This window comes from Caretta caretta, chromosome 9, assembly GCF_965140235.1.
Source record: "Caretta caretta isolate rCarCar2 chromosome 9, rCarCar1.hap1, whole genome shotgun sequence".
Classification (NCBI taxonomy): Eukaryota; Metazoa; Chordata; order Testudines; family Cheloniidae; genus Caretta; species Caretta caretta.
The window spans coordinates 90,491,787-90,507,495 of NC_134214.1; the positions used below are offsets into that span (position 1 = coordinate 90,491,787).

Below are 15,709 nucleotides of genomic sequence, written 5' to 3' on the forward strand. Positions count from 1 at the left end.
TGCTCACAAGGAGAACGTGATCAATAATGCTTAGAAATGCCCTGAAATGTTATGTTTGAATTCAATTACTTTGTGTTGAAATTAGAACTACTAGAAACTTCCATCTGGTGTTAGTTTTGTCTGGATTAGCCTAGATGTGCATATGTGTGTGTGTGAGAGAGAGACACTCCGTTTCCTGCCAAGAATACTCCATACATGTACAACGTTCCAACAAAATGGAGGGACTTCATTTGCATCAAGGACCCTCTTTGGCTGCTGGTACAGTGAAGTTTCATGGCCCCCTTAACTATATAACAGTGAAGACTGCTTTTTTCTTTCCTTTTCTTCTGAAGAGGACTGTCCATGTGAGTGACCACATAAAGCAGATTCAGGTATTAGGTTGCTGCTTAACACTTCTCCTTTCCCAGGCTATGACTATGCTCATTTTATCATCTTTCAGGGGTGTGTAACACCCAGAAAAAGAATTAACTGAGTAAACTAGCTTTCCAAAACTGCTAAAAATAGCACCACACAGTTGCAGGTATGTTCAGGCAAAGCGCGTCTCTTTTAATGATGCAATGATTCTTACTTGTTTGTTTTCACGGTTGTCACTTGATATCCTGCTGGAGAAGTTTAGGGGCAGAGTTTTGGGTCACCTCCACATTGCTTGTTATCCCCCCCCAACTCATCATAGATGGAGAAACTAATAACGGTATTTTTTAAATAGTGGGGCTCCAGCTACCCACCTGCATGCTAACTGTTCACCCAGTGGGACCATTGCTATGTCTGCTCTTTCAGCTGACCATTTATGCAAGATTGTGTCTGCCTGGGTCTATTGTACCTGAGCTGTGGATCACTCTCCTTTTTGCACGTCAGCCTCGATCTTGGCTGAAGAGCTGGTCAAAGTTCAGTTATCTTTTCAGAAAGTATTAGAGAGACTAGAGTCAAACTCCAGGCTATATATATAGAGCTATATATATTTAAACTCCGAAGTTTAAATTGTATTGATAGCATTGGTCCGCTTGAAAGAATCATTCCGACCCAAGCACTTACAATAGTATACAAGTCTATGCATTTAATATCGGACTTACCTATATACAACAATATGTAAAAACATGCTTCTGTTATTTCCACGTTAAAGATATCAGTAGTTAAATTAATAGTGTGTCCGTAATGTACAGCGTGCCTTGCAGACTCCTCTTGTTGCTTGTATGTTTGCAGAAATCATGTGAGCTCTGACACCTAGGCCCAGATCTTCAAAGGTTTCTAGGCACCATTCAATGAGAGTTAAACACCTCAATCCCTTTGTGTGACTAAACTGGAGAAGTGCATAAGACAGTCAGAGGGGAAGTCAGGAGGTGGGGGTTGAGAGACGGAAGGAGGAAGTGAGATGGCTCAGTGTATGAAAACTGGCAGTGGTTTCAGAATTTTCTTTGGTTTTACTTAAACAGTTTAAAAGGTCCAAAATGGAAACAATTATTTTTTTACTGTTTGGGTGAAAATTCTGAAAAAATGTGGGTTGACCCAAAATAAATGTGCTTTTTTTTTTTTTTGTTAAGCTGCCAGCAAACTGAAAAATCAATTATTTACTCAGCTCGGGTCTTAACCTCATCCAAAAAATTGCCAGTAGGAAATGGACATACATTTCATTTCTGTTAATAGATTTTATATCTTATTATCATATGTTGGATCCAATCCCACAAACACTTGCATGAGTAAAGTTACGCACCTGAATTGTCCCACTTATGGACAAGTGCAACTTTATTTTACAAGTGTGTTTGCAGGATTTAGACCCAAGTTAGGATATGGGTTTGCTCTTAATGAATCCTAAACACCTCTCCAGCTTCTACTCTTGCCACTCAAGAGAAATGGCTAAGTGGTCAATATATGCTAATTAAATGCCGCCCTGTACATTGTTACCCTGTTCTATAAATATAGTGTTTATTGTGTGACAGTATTACTTTCCCTGTATTAAGGTCATGTCATTCTGTATTGTAGGGCTTTCACACTTCTGGAATAAAGCAGCCATTACACTTCAACTATCTACGAGCAAAACACTTGATCCCGTATCTCTAGCTTTCAAGCACGTAGGAAAGGAAGTTATCCTATTTCAAACTTACCAACCCTACGCACAGGTCGCTATCAAATTGGATTACTGCTTGCAAGGTGGTACATTTATCTTTTCCTTAAAATAACTCCTGATGTCAAATGCAAAATGATTTCTGAAGTCTAAAATTTTTAACTTCTTGCTGTTTATAATGTTATAATGTATGTAACTTTGCAACAGTGCACCCTTTGTATTCCTATAGCTCAGGGGTTCTCAAACTTGATTGCACTGCAACCCCCTTCTGACAACAAAAATTACTATACTACCCCAGGAGGGGGACTGAAGCCTGAGCCCGTCTGAGTCCCACTGGCCAGGGTGGGGAGGCCAAAGCCAAAACCTGAGCCCCACTGCCCCGGCTAGGGAAGGGGTCAAAGCCAAAGCCCAAGGGCTTCAGCCCCAGCCAGGGGCCTGTAACCTGATCCCCACCACCCACGGCTAAATCCCCTGGGCTTTGGCTTGGGCCCTGGCCACTTTGGGATCCTGACCCACAGTTTGAGAACCGCTGCTATAGCTGAACTGGAAAAATAGGATGCATCTCTGTTTATCTCCCCAGAACTGGTATTCAGAATCTGGGTTACTACAGAAAAAGGTAGGCAGTCCCACACTTTTCCCCTGCCAGTTTATGTCCCTATCCCATCTTACTCCTCCCTCACTTAATTACATTTTCACTCCTGAACCATTTTCCTCTTCATCACCCTGCAGCAGGTTCTTCTCCTCTGGTCCTTTGCCCTATCTAGTAGGGGCCAAAATTACCATTGGCAACAATGGACCGATGATGCAGAAGAGGGGAGGAGGTATGGAGCAGAGATATTTGGGTTGAACAAAAGTTAAAGCCACTGTGTAGAGCTTTAAATGATTCCATTCTTATATGGTGGCTAGAGAGGGGCATGCTCTGTAAGAGACTTGGGCACAATTGTGCTGCTTCTTTGTAGCCAAATGCCCATGTTTCCTTTAGATTGCACACTGCATGTGAGATCTAGCAGTAGGCACTGCATAGTGCTTCCCCCAGTGGCCTATTTAGCAAGGCATTTAACTATATGCATATGAATAGCCCACTGACTTCACTGGGACTATTCATGTGCTTGAATTAAGCATTTGCTGGATAGGGGGAACATGAGCAAAGTGTTTCTCTCCCTACCCTGCAATTCTCAAAAGGGCCTGCAACTTGCATCCTTTGTCTCAAATGCTTACTGTGCATGTTGCAGGTGGGTGAGACCCCTTCTGAACAGAAACACACTAGTCTTCATCCCAAAGATCAGAATTGAGACCTTACTGCTATACACGGGGATGGGTGGCAAAGCCAATATCTAGGACATCTTGTAGCTATAAATTGTGCAAACCCATGGAAGCCAACTGCCCTCTGGAGTGTAGATTCATGAAAAGGCTAGGGAAGCCCTAGATTACTTTTGCTGAGAGAACCCCATACAACAATTAGTTAGAACTTAAGTGGGGCTAAGAATATGCTCCTGGAGCCTGATCCAAAGCCTATGGAAGTCACTGGGAGCCTTTTCACTGATTTCAGTGTGCTTTGGCTCAGGGCCCTAAGGAAGAACAGACACGTACCATAGAATTAGAGATTGAGCTTGGAGGTGGCAAATGGGTAGACTTAAGTCAAGAAGCAGAGGCTGGTCTTCTCTACAGGTCCAAGTCCACTACCTGAATCACACATAGATTGAGTTCCTGGCTCTGCCCCAGACTTCCCGTTTGACTCTGGCTAAGTCACTTAGGCCTAGATCTTCAAAGGTATTTAGATGCATAACTCCCATTGTTTTCATTTGGGAGTTAGGAGCCTAAATACTTTTTGAGGAAGGGGGCCTAATCTCTATGTTTCAATTCCCACTCTGTGAAATAAGGATAATACTTTTTTCTCTCCCAGTCTTGTCTATGCAGACTGTAAACTCTCTGGGGGATGGACTGTCCCATGTTATGTGTTTGAACCTAGCACAACTGGGATCTGATCTCAGCTGAGGCCTCTGGCGGCTACTGTAATATGAATGATAGGACTCAGAAATAAATGGCAAAAGAAGTCTCCTTACTATATGTGTAAGAAGCTATTCCTAAGCATGGTACGTGGCACAGGGGAGTGTTTTCTCTTCCCCTGGAAGGCTGCTGTCTTCTGCTCTATGTTCTAATGCATCAATACATGTTTTGTATCTTCATTCACTGCTAAGCCTGTGTCATAGCAGTGTCTGTGAAATGAGCTATTTTCCATGCTGGGCTAAAATGAGACCAGAGCATGTGGACTAAAGTTAGTTTAAAAACCTGAATTTGCATTAGGGATTTTATTTCCACTTTTATAAATAATGTATATGCTGTTACCTTAATTATGCTATACTGTATCGTTGATTTATTGTAAACCGTTAAAGTATGTCTAATGATACCACTTCATCTGTTCATTTAAAATTACAATATAAATCAAAGGTATCATTAAATATAATTTCATTTTACTATGTACTTCAAAGTCCATGGGATGTTTTACTTCTATGCTTCTAATCTCTTAATTCAGTTGAAAATTGACTTTAATAAGTGACACGTTAAATAATTTAAAACATAGCTCTTTTATACTATAATCATGCCAAGGGAAAATGAAAGAGTAGCTGAAGTGTCAGAGGCTATAAATTGCTGCAAAGGTATTAGCATGCCAGTAAGAAGGGATGTTGCGGGGAGAAGTAAGGTCTACGGGCCACATATTGACTCTTTCTGACGAGTTGAAAGATTTATAGTCCCTCTAAAAATTGGCTATTTTTTGTCACATTCGAAATACATTACAAATAATTTTGTACAAGTCCCTTCTGCGCTGACGGGCGTGTAGCTGTGCTGGGGTTGCTAAAGGTTATCTTACTGCATTGTCTGCAGCCTGCCTTTTAAATATAAAGAGCCAAGCACCGCTGTGTTACACCAGTGTAATCCCCTGGAGTCAAAGGAGGATTTGAAGTGTGCTTATACTCTGAAAAGTAACTGTAAAAATGGCATCATGGGGTGCTCTCTTTAATGTCTCACAATGACATCTACAGCAGACTTCCTTAGTTCACAGGTAAAAAGAGGCTCTAAGTGCCAGTCCAGCGTACTCACCTGAGGAGCCAAGCTGGGCTGGGTTTTTTCCTGCCTTTCATATCATATAGCAGCAAAGATTCTTCAACTGCAGCACAGTTAACAATTCTGCGTCTCATGTGAGAGCCCAAATAGAATCAAGCTCCCAATCCCATAGTTGTGTCGGCTCTGGCGGGATAACAGGAGTTAAAAGTAGGGAAAACTTATCTTAGTAGTAACAGAAACAGAAAGGCCTCTGACTCCCTACGAAGAGAAGAGCTACCTTGTACGGTGCTATTTTCACACAGTTCACCAGATGCTCTGCGCCATATTTAACTAGATGGTAAGCGAAGTAGTAGGGAGGGAGTGTCTTCCTGTGTTCATACTTAGCCCCCTGGAATCCTCCTTCAATGAGTGGGCTACAACATGCAATTACATCAATGCTTTACCCTGCTGTAAGTGTAAAATGCTCCTCAATGAAAGCGGGTAGATGTGCAGATGTACTCGACTCCACAAGGTAAAAGGCGATGGAGAATCAGGCCCAGCAAATTTTTTTCCTGACTGGAACTGCCGTTACCTCATAAAATGTGTTAAGAAAATAATACCCAATCATCTGAGGCCTTGCACAGCAGGAGCGTGCTGAATGGAGCTATTCCAAGACATTTAAAAGCAACCTCAGTAACTAAAAATAACAGGGCCCAGCTGCAAAAAGGGTACATGTGTCATCTTAGAAACAGAACTAGGGCCATATATAGCACTGAGGGAGAGAATTTAGGCCTGATCTAGCTCTAATTTGAGATGTGTTTTAAATGTATTTAGGTAAGGTGGTGCAAAACCCCATGATGATGCTCAAATGTTGGTTTTGAGTGTCTTATATTGTTGAATTTACGTCAATTCCTTCTGATATAAGCAACTCTCAAACAGCAAGAGGAGTGTCTAGAGTGCTTTGCACCAATTTACAGTAATATTGCTACAATTTCTGCATGGGGACAAGGCCTGATTGTGCTTGAGAGTTGTAGGCGGCATTATGACTGCCAGATTGGGGGATGGTAAATATGTCTAGACTCTGTTTCAATGGACACATGAAGTTTGTACTTGCTTGGGAAGGGGAACATATGGGCCGAATGCTGTACTGTGTTCTTAGCCTGGGTTTGTATTGCGGTGGAGTCGATTTTCCAGTTTGAAAAGTCAACTCCTAAGATATTAAATAATTTAGAAGCCCCTGTGCTTTTCTGCAGAAATTTGCTGATGCTCCATATTCTGAGCAGGATAGTTCTTGGCAATTATAAATACATTGACTTTCTGTCCTTGTGAAAGGTAGAAGGCAAAGTTGGTTTTTACCTAACATCAAAAATTGGATTGGTAGGTGTGGTTTCCTAGTTCTCTGAGAAGTAAAATGGAAGTTCTTCTTGATTTAGTGTATTCAGGGCTTTGGGCCTAGTTATAGCAAATTCACAGCTGGTGGAAGTGAGCACAATTCTTCTGGTAGTGTATTATACCCACTTTGCACAGATGTAAATGACTCTACACATTTTCACTCACCCTACACCAGATTTTTGAACTGATCTTGTACAATCTTGTTTTGTTTCCTACAAGCTTTTGTATGGTATTCAGTGCCACCCTACCAGAGCCCCTGGTGAACGTTAGTGCATTCAGTTACCCAATACCCCTGGAAGGGAGACTGGGACACAGCAAAATTAACACATCTTCTATAATGGGGCAGAGCTGGGAATAGAACTCCTGTCCCCCAATCCTCAGTTACTGCCTTAACCAGGAGCCCAGCCTTCCTCCCAACTTTGTTTCCTGTGCCATGAATGTCCCAGTTCCAGGGTAATAGCTCCTACCTCCCCTCCCTCTATGGAGTACTCAGGCAGGGCTCAGATCTCCAGCCATTACCTGTCTCTGGACAGGACCCTTGTCCCACTCCCGGTTGAGCCCTGCCTTATACTGTGATATCCCCAGCATGCCAGTGCGTTGCTCTCTCTTTCCAATGGCCTTGAACAGTGTATTGCCTGCAGTTATAAGTTTCCACACAGCTCTTTCTAAGCATGCATATTTATTCTTAAAGTAAAAGTATCATATAAAAAAACAACTAACAGATTTAGAGACACTAAGCATAGGAGCCACCCTAGGCCTTATGGGGCCGTAGTAGGCCAAAGTCTCTCCAACCCTTCCTCAAAGTGTGAGGTGGCCTCCTTAGACAGAAGGTCCAGTCTGGTTTGTGGATCAGAAGGAAGGTCTTGTGTCAGTTCAAGCTCATCTTTTTATATGATAGTCCCTTTCTTTGTCTCTTACTCCCTGGAAAATCCAGCTTGAACCACCCACAAGAGGTGGAATTTCTCTGGAGTTGTTTACTAGCTCAGGGGTTATCACTTCCTCTTGTTTTAATTTGTGTAAGAGCTGTGGTAACCCTCCCCACTGGAGTAGAACACAGTCAGACATAAACCATTCATAAATGTAATGCAGTAAGCCCTGAAGATATGGCGGGGGGTTGCAACGTCTGTCACAATGAATAAAAAGTCTTCCTGATCAAACAGGGCTGAGTTAAATGTTTAATTAAAAAATAAAATTCTACCGTGCTGGCCTCTGTTGCTCCCTAGTGGCTAGTGAAGAGCAATGTGAGACCCAAGTCCAGGTTTTAGTATAGCACAACTGTAGGCAATATTTTAGCTGAAAGACTCTCGAGCGGTGGCTCACCCTCTTTAGAGCTGAGTTTACTCTGGGCTAATTGCAGGTGGATTCTCTCCAGAGCTATGGGCGTCCCTCAGTGTTTGCCAGAGTGAAGAGTCTCCTACCATTTAAGAGCCCCGCTCCCCAACCCTGCACTGCACCCTCCGGGGTTTATTCCCCTTGGTCACTGCTCCCTGCCCTGCTTGCCAGTGTACAGATGATCACAAGCAAGTGCTCCTGGGGTGCAGAACTCTCCAGATTCCCTCTTTAAGGCTAACGCCAGAGCAAGCAGAGTGATCTGCAGAGAGAACGCATGTGCGCCCCTTGCCCCTGATTTATTAGTGGGTCCCCCTTGCCTCGCTTTATGGCTTTCTTACCTAGCCTAAAGTCACAGGGCAACTTGGCAGTTTAGCAGGGGGGTGGGAAGCGATGCACTGTACCAAGTACCCCAACAACTGCCTCCACTGTGGGCTGCCTGGCCCAATCCTGCAGTCCTGGTGCGAGTAAATAACAGGGTGCTCTGCCTGGTTAGGGGCTGCAGGCTCGGTCCCTGGGAGTCACAGGGCACTCTGCCTGGTTAGGGGCTACAGGATCGGGCCCTGGGAGTCATAGGACCCTGAGACCGATTGTTCCAACGTAGGGGACCCTCTGTAGTTAGTGCCTTAAAAGCCACGGGACGGATGCTGCTCCCATTGGATGCAATGGGATTTCAGCCATTGACTTCAATGATGTCCTGCACTGCATTGCACTGCAGGCCAGACTGGCCCAAACTGGGAGATAGCAGGCCTAGCCACCAAAGGCTCCAGCGTTACGTAGCTGCTCACAGAAGCAGCATCTTTGCTCTTCAGCCGGCTGATTGATTCCCCGACAGGGTTTAATAATGGTTTCTTTCCTCGTCATCTATTCATTGAGAGGAGCTTATTATTAATCCTTCCCTATGTCTAAACTCTGTTCTTCCATCAGTTACTTTCTGAACCAGGTCTCCGAATCCATGTTACATCTGGTCACATAGGATGACAGCTAGGGGAAGGTACCTAGCCTGACCTGCATTCACTAAATGACACCATCATCCTCAGCTCCTGGTGTTTGTTTCAAGCGCTGTTAGAACTTAACAAACAAACAAACAAACCCCTTGTTGCAAGCCCTTTATGAAGTTATAGCACTAGGAAGCCCAGGGGCTGAGACTGGGTGGGAAAGATCAAGCTTGCTTCACAGAGAGATCAGAATATTTCCTTCCTACCTGCTGGGAAACTTCTAACCTATTTTATGTCCCAGTGACTTTCGAGCTGAATTATTGCTGAGATTTTACACTGAAAGTTTAGCACAGGATTGTTGTAGCAGCGTCGGTCCCAGGATATTAGAGAGACAAGGTGGGTGAGATGACATCTTCTCTTGGACCAACATCTGTTGGTGAAAGAGACAAGTATACTTTGTGCCACAGCTAAATACAAGCTGGAACAGATTGTTTAGCATAGGTAGCTAACACATTTTCAAGGGACCATTCAAACACCTCACCACCTTGGATTTAGCTGTGACTCTCCAGTGCGTTTCCCAGACCTGAAGAAGAGCTCTGTGTAAGCTCCAAAGCTGGTCTGTCTCTTACCAGCAGAAGTTAGTCCCATAAGAGAGATGACTTCGCCTGCCTTGTCTCTGAAAGTTTAGCTCCATTATGGCAATTTCCCCATTCCCACTTCAGTCCTTAAATCCTGCTTAAAATCATTGGGGGGAGGAAGTAAGGGCGTTAATGTGATGGAAAAAGTCTTCATCTGTTTATTTCATGACTCCATGCTCCATCAAAAACATGGGCCTGCAGAACCACTTGTTTTCAGTAAACACCTAATTTGCAGGTTCACATTTCCTCTAGTTTACTTAAAACAGATCCAGTAATTAAAACATTATCAAAAATCACAGGTGTACTAACTCAGGGTTTAGTGGCCAACCCCCTTCATACACTTCAGTGAAGAAGGCTTTTGCTCCCCATTCGCATGTGTCACACGCTCATGATGGGGGGGGGGAGAAGACTGATCCAGGCAGGATATGATGAAACCACCTCGGGATACTGGAATGAACGCAGGAGCTGACCTTGGAAAGGAGCGCTCCTGTTCAATGCATTAATCAGCTGTGCACCCATCAGCTCCTCATATGCTAGACACCCACTCTTCGCCTGGTCCTCTTCTACCTTCGTCTGGTCATCTGTGACCATCCCCTGCCTCTGATTCCTCCAAGCTCTGCTCTGCACAGACACATATCAGGCTCCAGTCTGCCCCAGTGAGTTACCCTCAGCTGCTCCATGGGACGAGGGAGGCAAAAGCGCCTGATTGGATACCCCTGGCTATTCTCAGTGCTGGGTTTGATGCCTAGGGAGGCTTATCCTAAAATTAACAACCCAAAGCCAGTGACCCTGCCAGACCTGACTGGAAGGGAAGCCCTGGTTTTCTAACCATTGCAGGGGTGAAAGAGGCTGCTCCCCTCCTGCAAAAAGGGAAACGCTGCGGCCACTCCGGTGTTTATTTAACACGCAAGGGCTTTAATGCTGAGTGAAGAGCAGGCTTGCAAGACTACATGGCACCCAATGGGGAGGGTGGGGGAAGCGGCGACCTCAGCTGAGCCTGACTCCAGGTCCAGAAGCGGGCGATCTCTCCCTTGGCCGCTAGACGGCGCTGCCGCCTCGCACTTCCCGAACCCAGAAAGGTAAGTAAGTGAAATGACACTTTTGCTTGGGGAAGAGCTGTTTAAACCCAGGATTGCTGGGCTGGACGCCTCTCGCTCCTCACCTGAACTGCCAGATCCAAGGGGGCAGCCTAGGGTGACTTGGTTTCTGCCTCTTCCCGTGGGCAGGCGGCTGGCTGGAGAGATGGCACAGCCAGGGTAGGGGTGAGTGGGGCTGGAGTCGCTCTTGGGGAGGATCCAGGAGTGCGATGGGAACAGAGCCACCCAGGAGAGCTGCTCTCCGGCTCAGTGCTTTCTGGCAGCAAGTCCGGGCAGGGCCGTGAAGAGGCTTCCCAGTGTAAACGCCCCCCCACCCTGACTGCGGGGTCCTGCCTCTGGGCGATGGCTGCACTAGCTTAACTAGGGAAGCAGCCGCCCGCCCCTTTTGCATCTCTCTCTCTCTCTCTCTCCGAAGGGGAAGCTGCCCCGCTGGGTTTGCGGCTGTCGAGGGGACGAGGCGCCTGCTGGATGTGCTGCTGACCCGAGCCCCGGCCGCAGCCCGCGCCAGGACCGTGTAACCGGCAGCCTCGGAGGCAGCCCCGCTGCCTGGCGTGAAATCAAGGAAGCCGCAACTCCAGGCATTTGCTGGGGCTGGGGAAGTTCTTCATCAGGTCCTGCCCTTGCCCTGGCTGGTGCAGGAAGCCGCCCTCCAGCACCAAGCCAAGGACTTTCTCGAGCGAGCTGGGGGAAGGGGGGGGGGTGGTAGGCACGGTTTCCTCCGGGGTGGGCGCCTGAAGCGATTTCGGCTTGTTAGAAGGGGAACCAAAAGCTCCCGGGCATGGAATTGAACTTGTGAGCTCCCTGGCTAACTCCTTGCTGCGCTGTGCAGAAGTAGGTAAGCTGCATGCACTTATGCTGGGGTGTCCTGGCCTCTCCACAATTGCATGGGGTTGTTATTATTATTTTTTGGGGGGGAAGAGCCTCTTTTGAATCGTTCCCCCCCCCGCATTAGTGAAACGGTCCCTTCAAACTTTGGGAGCAGGTGGCGGGAGTCGTTTTGTTTCTAAGGGGATAATACATCTCCCCCTTCCCCCCCCGCCGCTGCAAAATTGCTTTTGAAGCCTTTTAATTTTAAAAAGACCTCTCCCTCCTCACAATAATGGCTTTGGTTTGCCTCTGTCACTTAAGGGAGGGACTGTTCCCCTCACTGCTGTCGAGGCTATTAATGCCGATCTAAACCTTTCCAAAAAGAGAGAGGAAAAGTTCTCCCCCCCCCCCCCCCGCCCCATATGTGGACCAGCAAGTCAAACCCAAAGCACGAAAAACAACCCCCTTGTGGACACTTGTGATTTGCTCTCCTGTGATCCACACTAATCTTTTCTCCGCCCCTCCCCCCCCCCCAAAAAGTGGGGAGAGTTGAATAGTGAAGTTAGTAAACTGGTGACTGATGCTGCCAATAAATCTGCAGCTCTGAGGATTGAAGAACATTGATTTCTGCCTTAGATAATGCCATTGATTAGGGGCATGACTGGAGATGGGCTCTCAGCAAAGTTTGTTCTAAAGTCTGTCTGTGAGGCTGAAAGAGAGGGGGAAAGTGTCTGGAAAAAGGCACCTCTGTTATGCTGGCTTTTCCCCTTGTTCCTTCTTTTCCCCCTCTGGTTTTCCTTTGTAAGAATAGCACAAAGAAAATGGAATGTATGTTTCATGTGAGATGTTATAAATGTGCGTATTACGTATGGGGCAGAGGATATGTGCCTGTTTATATATTGTATATTGGAGGCATCTGAACCATCTCCTCTAGTGATGTTCATCTGGGGCCTGATCCAAAGCCCACTGCAGTCAATGAATTTTTGCATTGACTTCAATGGGCTTTGGCTCAGGGCCCTGATCCATTACTGTATCCCTAGTGATTTAGGTAGCAGCACCACAAGCCCGGAAGCTGCTGCCCAAGGGCAATAGTGCATGGCAATACGTTAATCAAATGCTGCTGCAAACCCCAGAAAGGAAAACGTTCACCAGCTGGGAAGTTATTGAACGCTCGAGGCAACAGGCGGTTCAGGCGGGTGGGGAATCTCCTGGCATCTCCCCTATAAATAGATCCCTGCCCCACGTAGCACATGGCCATCCCTCTAGAGCGCCGTTATTTCAATTAAAAAAACAGAGTCTCTGCTCAACGCCTGCGCTTTCTATTCTGGGTTAGTTACAGTTCTCCCACTTCCTTCTGAATCCTCCAAGAAGGGCTGCAGGGCTTGAGCTGCGCTTTAAAGGCAGCTGCTGGTGACCACACAGATCAGTTCGTTCTTTCTGCAAGTGGCTCGTGGAGTCAAGATGGATCATAGACTCATAGACATTAAGGTCAGAAGGGACCATTATGATCATCTAGTCTGACCTCCTGCACAGTGCAGGCCACAGAATCTCACCCACCAACTCCTGTGAAAAACCTCTCACCTACGTCTGAGCTATTGAAGTCCTCAAATCATAGTTTAAAGACCAGAGGGTGGGTGGCTTAAAATAACCTCCCCTCTCTCCCCCCCGGTTAGTTATAACAGCAAAGGATCTAATCCCGGTAGGTATGGGAGCTGCAGGTACACGGAACCTTTCAGGATCAGGCCCCTTAATAAAAGAAACACTTAAGAACATTCATATCTCCAAGGGAAGCCTAAATAACTACTAAGAGGCTAGTTATTTAGCACAGTTATGGTGCTAAATAAACAGGCAAAGAAGACTCAGCCAGGGTTTTCAAAAGTGAGCAGTGATTTTGGGGGGAGAGGGTGACATTGGAGATGCCTTAAAGGGGCCTGGCTTTCAAAATGTTGACCCCACAACCTTCTGGAAATCAGGCTCCTTTAAGGTATCTCCAGGGTGTATGTGGAAATTGGGCCACCCAAAATCACTAATCAGGTGGGCTAACACCTGTCGGTGCTTCTTCACTGGGGCGTAATCCAAAGCCTGTTGAAGTCATTGAAAAGACTCCCATTGAATTCAATAGGCTTTGCATTGGGCCCTATGTGCATGCGGCTCATGCGGCCCGTCACTATTGATGCTTCCAATAGGGACCCCATTTGATGATGTGAAGTAGGATACCTGGCCAATAGAAAGCCTAGAAATCAGTGTGTTTCAATGGGTAAATCCTAAAACATAAAATCTCTGTGTATTGTGTGGGCTAACCTAACAAGTGTTCAGTGGGCCAGAACTGATACCTCCTGTTACAATGTCTAGGAAAACCTTGACTTCCAATGCTTTCTAAGGGGAAGTCATTCTTTCAGTTCTGCTTTGCGGCATCAAATTGTCCCGTTTGCTCTTAGCTTCTTAAAAAATTAAGGTGCACAGAATTCCTTTGTAGGAGCGATTGGCATGCACTGGGTGCGTTATGCTGTGGCTTTCCTTCTCGACTCTGAGCCTGCGTTCCTTGGAAACCCAACGCTCGATCTGAACTCACTGGAATGCAAGACAAGGCTCTAAGAGGGAAGGAGCGAGGAAAGGACAATAAAGGCGCCCTGGAAACCCATGGAAAGGCTCCCATTGAAGTTCATTGGCTTTGGATCAGGCCCTGTATGTGTGTATTCACAGGAGCACTGTCACTATAAGCACTTTGAAAGGGACTTTAATTTATAAGCAATGATAAAATGTGGGTGTAATAGGCTAGCAGTATCGTCTTGAAACACCTTAAACTTGAAAGCAGGTGGCTCGTTTCTCTACCTGGAAATGAAGGAAGTAGGGAGAGGCACTCTCTTGACAGGTTTCAGAGGAACAGCCGTGTTAGTCTGTATTCGCAAAAAGAAAAGGAGTACTTGTGGCACCTTAGAGACTAACCAATTTATTTGAGCATGAGCTTTCGTGAGCTACAGCTCACTTAGCTCACGAAAGCTCATGCTCAAATAAATTGGTTAGTCTCTAAGGTGCCACAAGTACTCCTTGCACTCTCTTGAGAGGGTCTAGTGGGTGGGCTAAGCAGACCTGAGATAGGAACTATAGGAGCAGTTAAGCCTGGGAGGAGGCTTCTGCTGACTGGTGTGACTAACTTGGCTAATGCCAGACCTGAGGCAGGGGGTGAAGTTGGGAAGATGTTGGCTTGCAAGGAGTCAAGTTCTCCTCCAAAGTTAGCTGTGGGGAAGCTTGGGGGTGCTGAGGCTTCTGATATTATCTAGATTTTGGGCTATCTAATCTGACTGAGCTAAAACTGCGTAAAACAAGTGTCTGGCTGGAGAGAGGTTAAGGAGACAGTGAGAAGTTACTTGTAAGTGAACAAAAATAGTCTCTCTTCTGCATTTTTCTACCTTTTCGGAACTGGAAGGTCCCGGGTGGGATGCTAGTGGGTAGAAAATCAGTGGAGCCCTGGGTAGAAGTAACGCCTTGGGAATTTTACTTATCTCCTATCCCCTCCCCTTTCAGCCTGGCTTCTCTGTGCATAGGAGGAGCTGTAGTCTCCAGGCTGATTTCTCTGCTTCTCTGAGTCCCTCCCTGTCTGCAGCTTGCACCTAGCTCTCATTAAGGAGAAAGTGAGACTGTCATGTACAAATGAGCAAGGAGAGACCAGCCCTACACTCCAAGTGAGATCCTTTCTAGCTGTTATTGGTGGTCTAAGCCAGGAGCTAAAGAAATCCTTTTAAATAAGGATATTGAGTGGAAGGTAATATGTGTGTGTGTGTGTGTATATTGAAAGCCCTTTAGCTTTTCCGGTCAATTTCCAGAAAGGAAAAGCAATAAGAGCAGGTAGCATGTTGAGACCTATAACTGTTCTTGTGTGATGATGTTATTCTGATGTGTCTGGGCTTGCTCCTGCAACTGCAGCACCTTGACCTCCTCAGGGCCTGGAAGCTAGTCTTGGCGACTAGGTAGCCACTGAAGGCGAGAACCTCCTGCAGAGCCTCTGCTATACAACCCCCATCTTGGTATGCAGGCGGCGGAGTCCCCCTCAGTGCACCAAAGGCTGGTGCCACCAGGCTTGGAGACCTCCTGGATTACAACTGGGGCGGACTGGGGGGACCCTGTGGCACTCGGCTGGCACATGGGGCTCTGTATCCCTCATGTCCCCCATCACGGGCTCCAGGAGGTGAGGGCAGCCCTACCACCCACCTCTTGCATTTTTCTTGAATGAATCCTGCAGAAGGGCGCTCCCCCCCCACTCCTCAGGTCAGCCCTTGGGACCTTACCATTTGGCCTCTGTCCCGTGAGTCTCCCTGGTCCCCTGCCCCATTCACCATCTACTTACCTCCAGAGCGATTGATCCAGCAGGGGTTGATTTATCGTGTCTCGTGAAGACGCGATAAATCG

At 46.4% G+C, this 15,709-nt stretch overlaps 1 protein-coding gene and 1 long non-coding RNA gene across 9 annotated transcripts in view; both read left to right on the top strand.

Annotated features, from left to right (window-relative positions):
• The window catches only part of LOC142073301 (uncharacterized), a 113,952-nt gene extending 109,419 nt beyond the window's left edge, over positions 1-4,533 (top strand). The window contains exon 4 of the long non-coding RNA XR_012670104.1: positions 1,978-4,533. This is a non-coding gene — a long non-coding RNA (uncharacterized LOC142073301). The remainder of the gene's footprint in view (positions 1-1,977) is intronic.
• Positions 4,534-10,503: 5,970 nt separating this feature from the next.
• Positions 10,504-15,709, top strand: part of IL1RAPL2 (interleukin 1 receptor accessory protein like 2) — a 551,213-nt gene continuing 546,007 nt past the window's right edge. For 2 of the 8 annotated variants that reach the window (XM_048865380.2, XM_048865384.2), the window contains exons 1-2: positions 10,504-10,660; positions 10,911-11,330. The gene's annotated coding sequence lies outside the window, so the exon portion shown is untranslated. Of the gene's footprint in view, positions 10,661-10,910; positions 11,331-15,046; positions 15,066-15,709 lie in introns of those variants that run through there. The other 6 variants (XM_048865382.2, XM_075132547.1, XM_048865381.2 and 3 more) reach the window with 5 other exon arrangements.